Consider the following 17,682-nt stretch of genomic DNA (forward strand, 5'->3'; position numbering starts at 1 on the left):
TTATGCCTACCCCTAAACTACCATTTCATTCAGCGTGAATAAAATTATTTATGGCCTAGATTGTAGCAACTTACTGCCTGACTTTGCATACCGATTTTCATTAAGACAGGACCACTAATAACATAAATATTTGAGAATTAAATTTTAGGCCTCCCCTAAACTATCATTTCAGTCAGTGTGAATAAAATTATTTATGGCCTGGATTGTAGCGACTTATTACCTGACTTTGTATACCGATTTTCATTAAATTCTCTTCAGCCATTTTCTCGTGATGCGTGTACATACATACATACGTACATACATACAGACAGACAGACAGACAGACAGACAGACAGACAGACAGACAGACAGACAGACAGACAGACAGAAATTATGGAAAAGTAAAAAGTGTATTTTCTTGTTACTATGGGGACGACTGATACAGAAATACCACCCTTTTAAAATTCTGAGCAATGTACAGACAAAACTCTTATTTTATATATATAGATTTGAAATTTGATGTCATAACTTACTCAAAATGTGTACCAAAAGACAGTGGCATATGAAAATATTAATACTTCAATAACTTAAGGGAATATTACCACATTGTCTCTTAAACATACACAGCAACTCTCTAGGTTCTTTTAATTTAGTGTACTGAGTTTCATTTAGATTTGATGAAAATTGTGGAAGATATGTGTAATCAAACATGTGACTAAATCTGCCTACATCTCCCCTAAAGAAAAAACAGTAAGTTTACTATATTTATAAAGATTAAATGAAAAATAAATTTTATTCAATGAACAGCAATTTCTAACGATAATTAATTTTTTGTGTTTGTGTGTTTAAAGAGACGTTTAGAACTTTCTCTGACTATGAAAGTATCATGTGACTGAGGCTTGTTGTGTCAGACTACTGGATGTGTTGGAATACAGAGGCTCTGCTGTACTTTGAGACTTTCAAGTTCCGAAAAGCTGCTCAAGGAGAAAGTGAATCAATTACCGTATTCATTTCAATTTGAACTCACGAAGTTTGGCTTCTACACATGAGTTGGGAGATAGTTTTGACTTCAAGTTGACGCTACAATTGCTTGTAGGCACTCGGTTGGAACGCTTGAGAAAAATTCTCTCATTTGATATTATATTCTCGTACGCTCTTGCTTTTGGTCGCAAAGAAAGGTTGTGGGTGTTCAGCCACTCGCCCTCCCCTCAGTTCATGCTGCTGTTCAAGCAGTCAACAAAATCAGGTTGAAAACGTCTGCTAAAACTGCTGTAAAGTTTGCTCCTCAGCCACACCTTCCAAAGAGTGTATGCCCTGCTAGAGGTTACATATGCACTCTGGGTAGGAAACCATTCCAAAATATTTTTCAATAATTTTGCATACTCCAATTCTAGGAGCATGGCAATTATGGCAGGAAATGAGTCCGTTAGCGACCTGATTCCTAGGGAGGTGACATTAACAGAGTGATTTCTGATACTCTTCTCCAAGAACTAAAATTACTTTGTTAGGCCAAGAATTAAAATTTTCTATAGATACTGGTTGCTCTGTCAACATTATAAATTCTGCAACATTTTGTTCTTTGAGTGACACTCCTTTAAAGAGAACCATTTAACTGCTCTTCTCTTTCCAGTCGGATTGTGAACTTAGGTACTGGGAACATTCTTTACCCCAGCAATCTACAACCTCCATTCAGGTGTAGCTAAGTTCTGTGTTATGGGGGGATGTGGGGAACTATTGCTTGGTTTCAAAACTATGTAAGAGCTTGAGCTCATCAAGATTTTGTGCCCAATTTCTTCAAAAAGTTTCACAGATGGTTACTTATCAATTTTTGAAAGCACTACACATCGACACCATTGTTTCCACAAGTTGTTCAGGTGCATGACAGAGTCCCCTTCCACCTCACACTTGAACTGGAAGAGGAACTCGAACATTTACAAGCCAGACACATCGTAGAGCCCATCTCTGGCCCTACACTGTGGGTATCACTGGTAGTCCTTGCTCCATCATCCAGAATGCTGAAGACTGTGTGTGATCATGCAGGCCAGAAACGCTACTATTCTCCGTGAACGCCAACTGCTACCAACAGTAGATTATTTGATTGCTTGTGTTAGTGGTTCTGTTGTCTTTTCCAAACTGGATCTCAGAAATGGCTCTCTTCAGTTTGAGTTGGAGGAGTCATCTCGAATCATTACATTTTACACACACTTTGGACTATGGAGGTATAAACTATTGTTTTCTGGGATTTCTTTCTCCCCTGAAAAGTTTCAGATCTCTGTTCGACAAGTTATTACTCTAGTCAGGAATGCAATCAATATAAGTGATGACATTCTGTTGTTTGGAAGTATTCAGGCAGAGCATGATACAGCTCTAAAGCAATTATCATAAGCTGGTCTTTCCTTAAAGGAGGAAAAGTACATACCCGGTACTGTATCCTGTGGTGATGAGCTTGCTTTTCTTGGCTATGTGTTTTCCAGAGAGAGATTACCTGTGCTAGTTGGTCACTTAGCAAGCCCGAGGAGAGCTGTTCCCAGATTGAGTGAGAGCTTCTAGCAATCTGTCAGGGCATAGAACATTTTAAATTGTACTTAGTTGGAGTTCATTTGAAGTCATACTGCCCATAAACCTCTTCGGGGAGTATTATCTAACTCAAAAGACAACACCACCTCGACTTGAGAGACTTTGCCTTAGGTTACAAGGCCATGATCTTTTCTTAGTATATTTACCTGGAGCTTCAAACCCTTTTGATTTACCCGGAAATTTTCCGTGGTTTTTTTTTAACTTGTCTTCTGATTTTCTGATTTATTTTTACTTCTTCCTATTTTTGACCTATATAACCTCCAGTATGGCCAATACTCTTCCCCTTGGATAAATATTTATGTGCTTGTGTAATTTACGCAACCTCATTTTCAAGCGTATTTATTTTATGCTTTATTTGGTGAGTGTATTGTCCGTCCTTTGTGTGTTATGTTATGTTTCCCACTCAAGGCAGCAGCAGTGTGTGTGCTTTACAGCTGGGAATTTGGGTGTGCAGCTGTCCTACGGCGAGAAAGGGTAATGCACGTTAGCGACTCCGTTAATTGGGATGAAAGAATGAGTTTGTTATTTTGTGGTTTATGTGCTCTTAACATAGTTTCTGTGCGTAGTTTCGTTGGAGTTGTAGGGCGAATGATTTGCATATTTCAGTGCATCTGAGTTCATTTGTAGTTCTTCATTTCAATCTGTGAAGAAAATAAAAGAGCCTATTCGCAGTTCCAACATTTCACGAGAGGAGAAACTTTCTCTTCAAACTTAAGGAAGATGATGCAATCACTGGAGTGGAATGTTTGTTCGTAGCGTTCATTGTCGACCATAACCCTGCGTTGTCTTGTTCTGATCACATACGACCATTGTCGAGAAAAATGTTCACAGATTCAGACCTTGCAAAGAAGTACATGTGTGCTAGATGATCATGCGTTGTCTTGTTCTGATCACGTGCGACCATTGTTCAGAAAGATGTTAACAGATTCAGACTTTGCAAAGAAGTACACATGTGCTAAAACAAAAACATCTGCCATATTTTGTGAAATGGCCTGTGTTGTAGATAGTAAGATTATTCAAACTTTAAAGACTGAGTCTTTTGCGATCTCAACTGGTAGCAATGATAAAAATAGTAAGCTCTATCCTGTTGTCGTTTTTCAATAAAGAATTGAAAAAAAAAAGATTGAAAATATTTTACTATCCATGAAAAAATTTGGAAGGCAACTCTACTGGTGTTAATATTGCTAATTGCGCGCAGTTGCGAGCTTACATTCGGGAGATAGTGTGTTCGAACCCCACTGTTGGCAGCCCTGTCATCTTTCATTCCAGCAACACTCACCATTCTCATTTCATAGCATCTATCATTCATTAATAAATCACTTCGGGAATGGCGACCCCATCGTACTAACAGCCTATATCTGCTTCATTCATTACATCCCTGACCCGGTCAATGACTGGAAAACAGGTTGTAGGTTTTCATTTTCATTCATTTCAGCACTGTCTGTCGATAGATCCAAAAATTATGAAGAAGTTGCCGATCCGCAGGTGCAACCATATTGGATGGGTATCTGTTGAGAGACCAGGCTAAGGAATGGTTCATCGAAAGGGGGGTAGCAGCCTTTTGGAAGTTGCAAGGGCGGCAGTCTAGATGATTGACTGATATGGCCTTGTAATAATACTCAACATGGCTTAGCTGTGTTGATACTGCTACACGGCTGAAAGCAACGGGAAACTACAGCCGTAATTAGCTCCCGAGGACATGCAGCTCTCTCTGTATGAATGATGTACTGATGATGGCTTCCTTCCGGGTAAAATATTCTGGAGGTAAACTAGTCCCCAATTCGGATCTCCGGGTAGGGACTACACATCAGGAAGATGGATACTGACATTCTGCGAGTCGGAGCATGGAATGTTAGAAGTTTGAATCGTTGTGGTAGATTAGAGAACCTGAAAAGGGAGATGGATAGACTAAAGTTAGATGTAGTTGGTATAAGTGAAGTACGTTGGCAGGAAGAACAGGATTTTTGGTCAGGCGACTACCAAATTATCAACACAAAATCAAACAGAGGAAATGCAGGAGTTAGTTTAATAATGAATAAGAAAATAGGGCAGCGGGTAAGCTACTACGACCAGCATAGTGAAAGAATATTGTCGTCAAGATAGACACCAAACCTGTGCCCACCACAATAGTGCAGGTCTATATGCCTACTAGCTCAGCGGAGGATGAGGAAATTAAAAAAATGAAGAGATAGAAGATTTAATACAATATGTAAAAGGTGACGAGAATCTAATTGTGATGGGAGACTGGAATGCAGTGGTAGGCCAAGGAAGAGAAGGTAATACAGTAGGAGAATTCAGATTGGGACAAAGGAACAAAAGAGGAAGTCGGCTGGTCGAATTCTGCACTGATCATAATTTGTCCTTGCCAATACTTAGTTCAAACATCACAAACAGCGGCTTTATACGTGGACGAGACCTGGAGACACTGGAAGGTATCAAATAGACTTCACTATGATTAGGCAGAGATTCAGAAACCAGGTGTTGGATTGCAAAACTTTCCCAGGAGCAGACGTAGACTCTGACCACAACTTGTTGGTCATGAAATACCATCCGAAGCCGAAGAAATTGAAGAAAGGAAAGAATGTAAAAAGATGGGATCTAGACAAGTTGAAAGAAAAGAGCGTGAGGGATTGTTTTAAGGAACATGTTGCAAAAGGACTAAATGAAAAAGTTGAAGGAAACACAATAGAGGAAGAGTGGATAGTCATGAAAAATGAAGTCAGCAGGGCTGCTGAAGAAATGTTAGGAAGGAAGAAGAGATCAGCTAAGAATCAGTTGATAACTCTGGAGATACTAGACCTAATTGATGAATGGCGAAAGTACAAGTATGCTATAAATGAAGAGGGCAGAAAAGAACAGAGGCGATTAAAGAATGAAGTGGATAAAAAGTGCAAGGTAGCTAAGGAAGACTGGCTGAAGAAGTAGTGCAAGGATGTCAAAGGTTGTATAGTCCTAGGAAAGGTAGATGCTGCATACAGGAAAATCAAGGAAACCTTTGGAGAAAGGAAATCTAGGTGTATGAATATTAAGAGCTCAGATGGAAAGCCACTTCTAGGGAGAGAAGACAAAGCAAGAAAGATGGCAGGAACATATCCAACAGTTGTATCAAGGTGAAGATGTAGATAATTTGGTGCTGGAATAAGAAGTGGCTGTTGATGCTGATGAAATGGGAGACCCAATTTTGAGATCAGAGTTTGACAGAGCTGTGAGCGACCTAAATAGGAACAAGGCACCTGGAATTGATGACATTACCTCTGAATTACTGACTGCCTTACGAGAAACCATCATGGGAAGGCTATTCCATTAGTGTGTAAGATGTATGAGACAGAAGTCCCATCCAATTTTCAGCAGAATGTTGTTATACCTATTCCCAAGAAAACCGGTGCTGACAGGTGTGAAAACTATGGCACCATTAGTTTAGTATCCCATGCCTGCAAAATTTCAACACGTATTATTTACAGAAGAATGGAAAAACAAGTTGAAGTTGAGTTGGGAGAAGATTAATTTGGCTTCAGAAGAAATGTAGGAATATGTGAAGCAATCCTGACTTTACGTCTGATCTTAGAGGATCGAATCAAGGACAAGCCCACGTACATGGCATTCATAAATCTAGAAAAGGCATTCGATAATGTTGATTGGACGAAGCTATTTAAGATTCTGAAGGTGATTGGGATCAGATACCAAGAAGGAAGAATTATCTACAATCTGTATAAAAATCAGTCTGCAGTGATAAGAATCGAGGGCTTTGAAAAAGAAGCAGCAATCCAGAAAGGAGTGAGGCAAGGCTGCAGTTTGTCCCCTCTCCTTTTCATTGTTTACATAGAACAGGCAGTAAAGGAAATCAAAGAGGAATTGGGAAAGGGAATCACAATCCAAGGAGAGGAAATCAAAAAATAAATAGGTCCAAAACAAAAGTAATGGAGTGCAGTCGAACGAAGGCAGGTGATGCAGGAAATATTAAATTAGGAAATAAGGAAGTAGATGAATATTGTTACTTGGGTAGTAAAGTAACTAACGATGGCAGAAGTAAGGAGGACATAAAATGCAGATTAGCACAAGCAAGGAAGAGCTTTCTTAAGAAAAGAAATTTGCTCACTTCAAACATTGATATAGGAATTAGAAAGATGTTTTTGAAGACTTTTGTGTGTAGCGTGGCATTGTATGGAAGTGAAACATGGACGATAACTAGCTCAGAAAGAAAGAGAATAGAAGCTTTTGAAATGTGGTGTTACAGAAGAATGCTGAAGGTGAGATGGATAGATCGAATCACAAATGAAGAGATACTGAATCGAATTGGTGAGAAGAGATTGATTTGGCTAAATTTGACGAGAAGAAGAGATAGAATAGGACACATCTTAAGTCACCCAGGACTTGTTCAGTTGGCTTTTGAAGAAAGTGTAGGTGGTAAGAACGGTAGGGGTAGACCAAGGTATGAATATGACAAGCAGATTAGAGCAGATGTAGGATGCAATAGTTACATAGAAATGAAAAGGTTAGCACAGGATAGGGTGACATGGAGGACTGCATCAAACCAGTCTATGGACTGATGACTCAAACACACAACATATGAAATGAAACGTTTTCACTTTTAATGAACAGTACTATGCTGCCGATCTAACAGTCCAAAGTTCCAGAACTGGAATGACCAGGCCACAGACAGCCGCGAGCCGTGAACTCGCTTTAATCACCGGGGGAGGGGTGGCAAATAGTGTAGACTCCCAGGGTAAAAACTATGACCTTTTACTCAACTGTTTATAGGAGTACCCGATGAGTCGGAAAATCTCAATTCACTACACTGGCAGGGGGAATGTCTATTTGACTTGGAGGCAAATTTTTCCTCCAAGCCAGAGGAGAAACCCCCTCTTCACTGCTAATTTGGAATAAAATGAATGTAGAATGTAATAAAAGCGAAGAGGAAAAAGCTTTTCTTAAGAAACGGGTCTTTACAGGGTTGAATTTTGAGTTATTTTGTAAATTACAGTGCTACAACTTGGAATAGGTCAAATTGTAATTCTAGACCAGGTCATAAGTGAGCCTCTGCCATTATTCCATTATGTATGGACACTGCTCATTCCTATCTGCGTATCAGAGAAGGGATCAGTGGCGAAGCTGTTAGTTAATTAATGGGTAGGCAGGAAATCTCACCTTAAAGTTTTTTGTAGAGTAGTTCCAAACGTTGAGTTTTCGTGGTTGTAAAACGGTCAATCACATGGTCCTTCATTACTTGATCACTCATCAATTCCTTCACAAGCATTTTCTCGATATAAATGGTATTAAGACTGCTGAGTCTTTCATTGTTCATTGAATTGTGCAAGTATGTTTTTATCCTCTTCAGAGTGCTCATACTCCTTTCAGAGGAAGCCGTTGTCACAGGAAATGTTAATATTAAACAAATCAATTTTGACACTTCCACGTACACTTGTTCGAGGTCATTGAGGACAATATAGTGCAAAAGTTTTTGAGGGGACAAATGTTTTTCTATATCGGAATAAATATTAATCAATTCATTTTCTAATCTTTCCCTATTAAAAGAGGGTTAATTGTTCATAAGACTGTTCAGTTTAATAGCAGGATAACTCTACTTGTAAACTTTGAACTGAGTAGGATCCAACAAACCAACAAACTGGAAATCGCCAAACCGTATTTCCATTTGCATAATTAAGGTATCAAGAACTTCATATGTTAACATTTTGAGCGTTTGCAACATTCTGTCATCTACATTTATCTTCTTATTTATTTTGCGACATTTTACAATGCAAGAGGACACTGAATTTTCTGATCGCATGTCCTTGGTTTTTCTAATTTCAGTATTGCGCAGAATTACACCAGATGTGTTATTACGTTGCAGTAGGACAAAGATATGGTCTGCATAAATAAAAATTTCTCTATAGAGAAAGAGCAAATAAATGAATTGGGCCTTCTTGAGCATGACAAGCAACCCAACAGCTGAATTGTACGACTCACGGTCCCAACTCTCATCATTCTTTGCAATGTCTTCAAAAACCTGTCTTAGATCATCATAGTGTGAAAGTATTGTGTGGACTGCTCTCGAATGAAAGCTCCAACGGGTAGCGCATGCTTGTGGAAGTCTGAATCTTTTGGATTTTTTAGGATCTACTAAAACGAATGAAACGCTGTCAGATTATGAATGAAGAGCCTGACTGATTTTAAAGCTTTGGAGCAATAGAGAAGGACGAGATTTAACTTGCGAGCATAACAGTGTAGAAATATTGCCCTTCGGCAAACTTTCTTAACGTTATGCTGAACACCATTGTGGAGCACCAGTCATATGTTTGACATATAACTTTATCAATCACTCCCCCACTTTCGCAGAATATTGACAATGAATTGTGATAAGCCTGATGCAGTCTTATCAATCGAAACATCATAAAAGCCTATGAATCTTTTTGTGGGACCCTTTGATACATCTAAGGTCTCATCTGCCTGAATGCCAATGAAATCACAAGAATCTAAATCCGCTTTGATTGTCTCTTGAATTATGGCAGTTACAGACTCAATTAGTTCTGTATTTCGCTTGGTGTGCCTTTAAAGCCCGATGTGGACTGGAGATGATCTCGAATGTACTGTTCTTGAAAGAAGATCTAAAAACTCTAGATCATTGCTCCTGTTGATCGAGTCTTCCCCTTCAAAATGACCTCGAAATCCAAGCTCCTGTTTCCAAAGAAAACACACAATGCCAACAAGTGTCTCAAAAACAAGCCTATTTTGTTTCACAGCTTCGTTATGTTTAACGACTTGTAATCATGCACCTTCGGATAAAGAATGTTCTATCATCCTCCCGCGCCCCAGTAAATGGAATCTCTCTTCATACTGAATATGTTTATTTGAATTTTGATGCTTCTGTACTTTTCTAAGAAATTTTTTTTGTAACAATTACTCCATTTAAAGTCCATTCCTTTTCACCAACAAACAAAACACACTTATAACAAAAAAGCTTCTTACCGGGAGAGTTGGCCGTGCGGTTAGGTTCGTCCAGCTGTGAGCTTGGATGTGGGAGATAGTGGTTTCGAACCCCACCTTCGGCAGCCCTGAAGATGGTTTTTCCGTGGTTTCCCATTTTCACACCAGGCAAATGCTGGGGCTGCACCTTAATTAAGGCCACGGTCGCTTCCTTCCCATTCTTAAGACTTTCCTGTCCCATCGTCGCCATAAGATCTATCTGCATCGGTGCGACGTAAAGCAAATAGCAACAAAAAACTTCTTGCTTTCAGACCAGGCTGTTAACCATGAATATCTTATATACCAAGAAAATTGAAATGTTCTCGCTACTTTACTGTCAGAATACTTAATATCCAAATTACGCATACATCTTTTGTTTTTGGCTTCACATTCCTCTTCGTAAGTCCAAGATGAGAACGGCTTGCGTTTTAAAGGGTTCAAAAGACTCGTTAAGTTCCCGAAAGGGCCTACTTCACAGTTCACACATTATTTCAACGCGTTTTTTTTGCACAACTAACAGTCCATGTCTAAACTGTCACAAATAAAGCCAATAATGCACGGATTACATGCTAATTCAAAAGAAAAACACACACTTAACAATAGGGTACCGGTACTTCATTGTCACCTTCGCACTGGGAATTACTATGCTCTCAAATAGCACAGGAGGCATGCCTGTCTGTGGTCTAGACATTGTGGAGAGAGGAGTGCGGGCGGTAACCCTATCTTTCCTCCACCACCCCGCGCAGTCAACGAGCTGACTGAAGGGAAACAAAATAAAAAGTCCTGCGTGAGACAAGTTACAGACTGCCTCCTTGTAAGAACAAGTAGTCTGCTGTCGCAGTCTAGTGGTGCGGTCAGCGAAGCATATCATCTGTTGTCATAATGTAGCACATATCAAAGAGAGATTATTGTTGATTTAACACAATAACAACAGTAGATAAATTTGTTACGATATTTATGTTTAATCGTATTTCTTAGGGTAGGCATTGCCTCAAATGACTCCAAGTATTTTCGCCACTGGTAGGGATCGAATAGCTGGACTTCTATGATGAACCAGTGTGTTATGTAACAGCGGTCTCAGAAATTGTATGAACCGGAGGAATGGCATGCTAAAGAATAAAGTAATCTAACTTTTCAACTGTTTACCGCCAATATTCAGGCTATTATACTGGGTACGCAACAGTAATTCCATCTATCGGTGATGAGTGGCAGCATAAGAGACAAAGAATATCACAACAAACAATGTAAAGGTATTGTTGATCAATTTTATGAGCTTTCGATATTGTAGGTCTTCACATCTAGTATTCTTCGGACTCTCAAATACCACTCTTATCATAGTCGGTACGGAAAAACTGAATAAAACATAAATGATTGTAAATTGTATTCTCTATGACTTTTGTTATGTAGTACTTTTCGATAGGACCAATAACATAGGTATTAAAAAATTAAATTTTAGGCTCCTTCCCCTAAACTACCATTTCATTCAGTATGAATAAAATTGTTTATAGTTTAGACCGCAGTTTATTATTCCCATACTCTATATACCGATTTTCATTAAATTCTGTTTACCCATGTTCTCGTGGCTTGGCGTTGATATGGACTTAGCAACAAAAATACAAATTCATGAATATCTCTGTTATCACAGCCAGTATGGTAAAAGTATATCAGACATAAATGATCGGAAATTTAATTCTACATAACTTTGGTTTATGTAGTATTTATTGATAGGACCACTAATAACATATAAATATTTGAAAATTACATTTTAGGCCTTCCCCTAAACTACCATTTCCCTCAGCGTGAATAAAATGATTTATAGCCTAGATTGTAGCGGATCATTCACCGACTTTAACGATTTTCATTAAATTCTCTTCAGCCGTTTTTCCGTGATGCGTGTACATACATACAGACAGACAGACAGAAATTGCGGAAAAATAAAAAGTGCATTTCCATGTTACTGTGGACATGACCGATACAGTAATACCATTATTATTAAATTCTGAGCAATGTACAGACAAAACTCTTATTTTATATATATATTAGACTTAATAAATTTATCATTTCATTAATTTCTATGTGACTTAGTCTGTCTTGGTTCTTTAAGTTTTCTTCAGTTAAGTCTATGGTTTCTTTAATAGGAATGTTGGAATGCATGTTGGTCACATCATATGATACCATTATAGTTTCCTCGTTTATTTCCGTTGATTGTATTTTGGAAATTTCTTCCAAAGAGTTCAATATTGATTTATTGTTTTCTAATTTGATGTGTTTTTGTAGGTGTTTAAGTAAAAATTTAGATAGTTGAAATGTGGGACTGTTTTGACAATTTATTATGGGTCTAACAGGGTAGGCCTAATTCTCTTTGTGGACTTCAGGGAGAGACTGTAAAGTTAGGCCTCTGTGATTCATCGGGACTAATTTTTGTTTTTCTTTTTGTTTATTATGAACTGTGTATCCTTCAGTTTTTCTTTTATTTTTGTGTTTAAATTCGTGATGTGGTCCTTTTTTATTTTCTTTAAGTTGTTTGTTTCTATGAATTCAATTGTTTTTTGGATGTAGTCGTCTTTATTTAGGATAACTGTGACATTGCCCTTGTCTGCTTTAGTTACAGTTAAGTTTTTATTTTATATTTTAGGTTAGTTGTTAGTTTTTGGTATGTACTACTTTCTTTGTTTTTCTTTGATTGGTTTGTTTCTGATTTTCTCAATTTCATATGCTACTAAGTGTCTTTCATTTTCTTTTTTGTTGTCAGAGACTTTTTGGATAGCTGATTCAGTCTGTTATTAGCTGTTTTAGTGTGGCATTACTAAGGTTTTTTTTAAGATTGTGTTTGTGACCTAGTTATAATAGGTTGGTTTCATCTTAGGTTAAAGGTGTGTCCAAAATGTTGACAACAGGTTCACAAAATTTGTGTTCAACTAAATCATCAAAGCTATAACATATGTCTTTTTTCTTAAGTTTACTTAATTTGTTTGGATTGTTTTTTGTTTTTTCTCAACTCTAATTCTTATGTATTCGTGAATGTGTGCTGTAAGATAGGTCAAGGTCCATTCTGTCAAAATAGCATGGAGAACATGGTTAAAAAGTGAAATCAAGAGCCTACATGCAAAGAAGGATCAGTTAAATAAAGAAGTTTTTCTTCTTCAGCTATAACTTCAGCTACACATACAATAAACTGGAATGGATCTGTTTTAAAAATCACTAATATATTTAAGAAATTTCAAGTCAAAACAGCATTTAGAACCTGAAATAAAATATCAGAACATATATATATGTAATGTACATAGTATCAACAAAAAGATGTCTACACCAATTCGGGAGTATATAAGCTCACTTGTTACGACTGCAAAATGTTTTATATAGGAAGGACTGGCCGAGCGTTAAATCAAAATTATCAAGAACATTTCAAGGCAATAAAGTACAACAAATATTCAGCTTTTGCGGAACACATATATAACAATAATCATAACTTTTTAGGGATCAAAAAGGACATGAAATTAATTGTTAAAGGTAATTATGGATTTGAACTAAATACCTGCAAAAACATTGAAATATTCCTAGCTCAGATAATGGGACCTGATACAATTTTTAATGAAACAGTCGCAAGCAATATATTGTTCACAATCTTGGGGTGATGTATTATCATGTACTTCCTGCATGCCCCGTACTTAAAGCTGAACGTTTGTGTAATACTAGATCAACAGCCTGAACACGAGGATAATCCAGCCCTTCCTATGGCACATCATATATACTTTCTACAACATCATTATTAAGTTTGATATGTATTGTGTGTATACTTTTACGCTTGTTTTTTTCTTTTTCTTATTTTACAGTTGACCTCAACAGGACTCCATTTTAACTGTTTAATACTCAATGTAACAACACACTCATGTAAAATCAAATGTTTTTAAAATAATTTCAACACTGATGATGGATCTTAGTCTGAAAACCTGTTTTAAAATAAAATTTAGTGTGCCTATATGACTGTATATGATTATTATCATAATAAGTATACTATTTTTGACAAGAGTCCATCCATCTTGCTATGGGCCACCCTCTTGCCCTTTTTCTTTCTAGCTTAGCCTCCAATACTGGCTTTGGTATCCTTCCCTCCATCTCAATTTATTCTTCTCCATCCTATCACTCAGTTTTTCTACCCCTCTCTCTTTTCTGACATCAACATTTCTTTCTCTGTCTCTCCTTGTTTTCCCTACCATACTCCTCAGGAACTTCATCTCTCTGGCCTAAATTTTACTCTCATTTCTTGCTGTCAGAGTCCAAGTCTCTGATGCATACGTTAACATAGGAGTATAGTATATCTTATAGATGATCTCTTTGCATTTCATAGGAACTTCTCTGTTGCACACCAGGTTCCTTACATTCTGGTAGAACATATTTACCACTTGTACCCTTCTGCTGATCTCCAAATCCAACCTTGCATCTTGCAACATCCTTTTCCCTCCAGGGTTTTCTGCACCTTTTCTCTATTAACACTATTGTATGCCTTTTCTGTCTTTTCCATATTCACACTGTTTTTCCATCATTAATCTCATGGGAAATACAGAGTCTCTCGTTGACCTGCCCTGTTGAAATCCACACCTCTTTTCTTCTAAATTTCTTTCCATACTTCCTCTCGTCCTCCTTTCTGTTACTCTCTCCAATATTTTGGCTACTTGTGACGATAGAGTAATTTATTATTTATTGTTTATGAATTAAAGCATGATAGTTTTAAGCTTATGACTAACGTATAACTGGAAAGACTTCCATTGAAGTCTGGGCAAGTGGTTACAGACCTCTAAGTGAGTCTCATATAATTTGTTGTTTAGACAATTTTTCTTTTTGTATAGGAATTTAATTTCATCTTTGAGCTAAATTGTATTGGTTTTTGCTTGAGTTTGAGTGGTATTTTTTGTGAATCTATGTTTCTTGATTAAATTTTAAGAAGTTTGTGTGTCAAGTTATTTGCTAGAGATTGTTTCAGGAACTCAATATCTTTGCCAATTTTGGCTATATCATTTTTAGGCTTAAATAATAGTAAGCCTTCTTTCTTGCCTTCTGTTATACTTTAGTCATAAGCTTAAAACCATCATGCTTTGATTCATAAACAATAAGTTTTAGATAAAAAGTTGAACAAACTTAAAAATGGGGGAAAGGGTGGGTCCACCTATTCAGTACACAATTAATGGCTATATAAATATATTCTCAATAAGAAGTCATTGGCTATATTCTCATTTTTAAAAATCAATGGGACTAGTTTCGACTGTAAGCATGCGGTCATCCTCAGTCATTACAATGAATCGAAATTGGCAAAAATTTAAAAAAAAAAAAAAAAAAAAACATTGAAAACTTCAAAACATCTAATATACATTATCTTTCACCATTTTTATAAAAAAAAATCCATATTTCACTCCATATATTGGCTTTTTAGCATTTTTACAATTTTTATTACGTATGAATCCTATTATTATTATTATTATTTATTTTCCACTAATTGTAGGTACAAATTAGGGATGGTGAATGGAGAAAGGGCATAACCCCACATACACGAAAGTGCCTCCATCACTATTTAAAATTACAGTATTCAGATATACAATTGCATTCTACATAGTGTGCTTATATACATTTACCGTATTTACATAGGCATATTTACATAATACAAGACTATTCAACATTCAAGTAATTCGACACACGCACACACACTCTGTCTCGCTCTCTCTCTAGGATCCCCACATATACCTTATCTAGGCCGGCTTACTCATACCCACATACAGTCTTACTCACTCGGGATCCCATAAACTTTCATCCGTCCTCCCACTCATACTGAACATTCACACAGTAGAGAAATTATGTTATGTACAAAAGGTTTCGCTATATATACATCCTTTTTACGTCTTTACAACATTTTTCTGCAGCCGAGCAGAACGAATAAAGAATCCACTTTGATATGATGCTGTTCTTGCAAATGAAGGGAAAAGGGACACACCTCGACCTCTTTGAGCGGAATGATAGTTCAGCTGTAAGCGGTTGAAAGGGTTTATATGAATGTTACCTGCTAGGGATTTCCTCAGGAAAGCAATATCTATTTGTTTACAGAGGGTCGTTATGGAGGGTAGTGACCTGGCTGTATTTAAATGACCGTGTTGATTAATTAGTCGTTCTGCTCAGCGTTGAACTCCCTATAGTTTCATCATGTTCTCCACTGTAGTAGGGTGCCAGGAAGGAAGCCCGTACAACAGTATTGGCCGTACTAATAACAAATAGGCTGTCCGAACTGCTTTCTTCCTGGCTCCCATCAGAGATCTGCGGATGAATCCCAGGACTCTGTATGCTTTGCACCTTATTTCCTCAACATGCTTGTTCCATTTTAAATTGCTGCAAATGTGAATGCCAAGCAATTTTATTGAGGTACAAGGCATCAGGTTTTTACCACACAGTGAAATTTGTTGTTGTAGCTGCGATCTTGCTCTAGTTAAGTGGATATATTTACATTTCTGTACATTTATAGACATTCTATTTATTTTGCACCACAGAGCCACATTATCCAGATCTGACTGTAACTTATTTACGTCGTTCTCATTGCGAATGGCTCTGTAAATGATGGTGTCATCAGCATACTGTGCCATAGAAGACGATACATAACCTGGCAGATCCAGCGTAAATATCGTGTACAGAAGCGGCCCTATCACACTACCTTGAAACACACCCGAGGTGACTAAAGTTTGTTCTGACCTGGCCCCTCTGAACACAACGCTCTGCGTCCGACCTACCAGGAATGATCAAAACCATGCCTGCAGGTTGCCTTGAATGCCATACTTATTAAGTTTTAACAACAGTCGTTGATGAGGTACCTGATCAAAGGCCTTACTCCAGTCGAGAGTTACGCAGTCCACTTGGGAGATATTAGACTGGTCCAGGGAATGTTGCCACTCATCAGTTACTGTTGTTAAAAGTGTAGTACAGGATTTTCCAGGGAGGAATCCATGTTGCTTGTTACTCTACAGGTTTCTCTCATTCAGAAAACCCAGCACATGTTTAACTATTAGGCATTCCATGCATTTACATAAGCCAGATGTAATAGAGACTGGTCTGTTGATATCAGTTTTCGAGTATCAGAGAGAGATGACTCCTTTCAAATCTGTGTGGTCTTCTGTAAATATAAATACCTTAAAAGTGGTGTAAAAATATTAACTGTAGGCAAGACCTGAACCTCTTATGATTCACTGTGCTCAGGCTACACCTAATAAAATTTTCCCAGTGCCAGCCAAGGTGATACGCATATTATACATGGTTTTTTATGGTTTGGGGACGTGTGATGGAATTTCAGTGAGAGTAAATGTACACTACTGATGATAGCTGAAGTACAACTTAAACAGGTTTCAGTTGTATAGAAATGCAAGAATATAATATTCCCTCACATGTTCTTGTGTATCTTTAAGAGTTTAGAGGGCAGTGGATTATGAATATATTTATACATGTGCAATTATCTGTTAGTGTTCCTTGATTAACCATTGTGTTGATTACCAGTTGCCAAACTAAAGATCCTCAAGAGAGGCAGTTGCTGAGTTTCCTCTTGGTGTCGGACATTGCTGCTCAGGAAAAATCTTCATTGGCTTGGCATTCTTCCTGAGCCGTACTACAAGCTTTGCAACAGGAGACGAACAGAACTTGTCTGAAAACCTGGGTTGCTCTAACAATCAAGAATGATTGTGACCCCTGCTGGGAAGCAAGTGTTATTGACATTTACCTGACATTTTAAAAAAATGGACCTGTTTTTTAAGAGGTATATAGAAATGACCTACATTATCCATTTTTGTTTTTTTAATGCTGTTGGACTTCTGTAAAAATTTATCTTTGAACCCAGTTGCTCAGAATCCCTTTGTCTGTTTATTCTGGCACCAGTCTGATGATAGATAGTTCCAAGGCAGAATATCATCCCAGCTCTTTGAATAGTTTGCCATTATTGTTTTAACATCATTAGTAGCAGACATGAATTTAAAATTTACATAGATGTGTGTCTTTGCCAACCTCTGTGGTAGAGTTTGTGGATTATTCTTGTTTATGTTTAACTGTTTGCTATGTCCCATATATTAAATAGAAATTTGTATCATGTAATGTATATGCAGTGTCACTTAAACTAATCAGAATTAAGGTACAATACAGTATTAC

General features: G+C 37.4%; 1 protein-coding gene across 1 annotated transcript in view; it reads left to right on the forward strand.

The window, feature by feature from the left end:
* The window catches only part of Nthl1 (Nth-like DNA glycosylase 1), a 60,730-nt gene that overhangs the window by 11,033 nt on the left and 32,015 nt on the right, over positions 1–17,682 (forward strand). The gene's annotated exons all lie outside the window — the stretch shown is intronic.

This window comes from Anabrus simplex, chromosome 6, assembly GCF_040414725.1.
Source record: "Anabrus simplex isolate iqAnaSimp1 chromosome 6, ASM4041472v1, whole genome shotgun sequence".
NCBI classification, from domain to species: domain Eukaryota; kingdom Metazoa; phylum Arthropoda; class Insecta; order Orthoptera; family Tettigoniidae; genus Anabrus; species Anabrus simplex.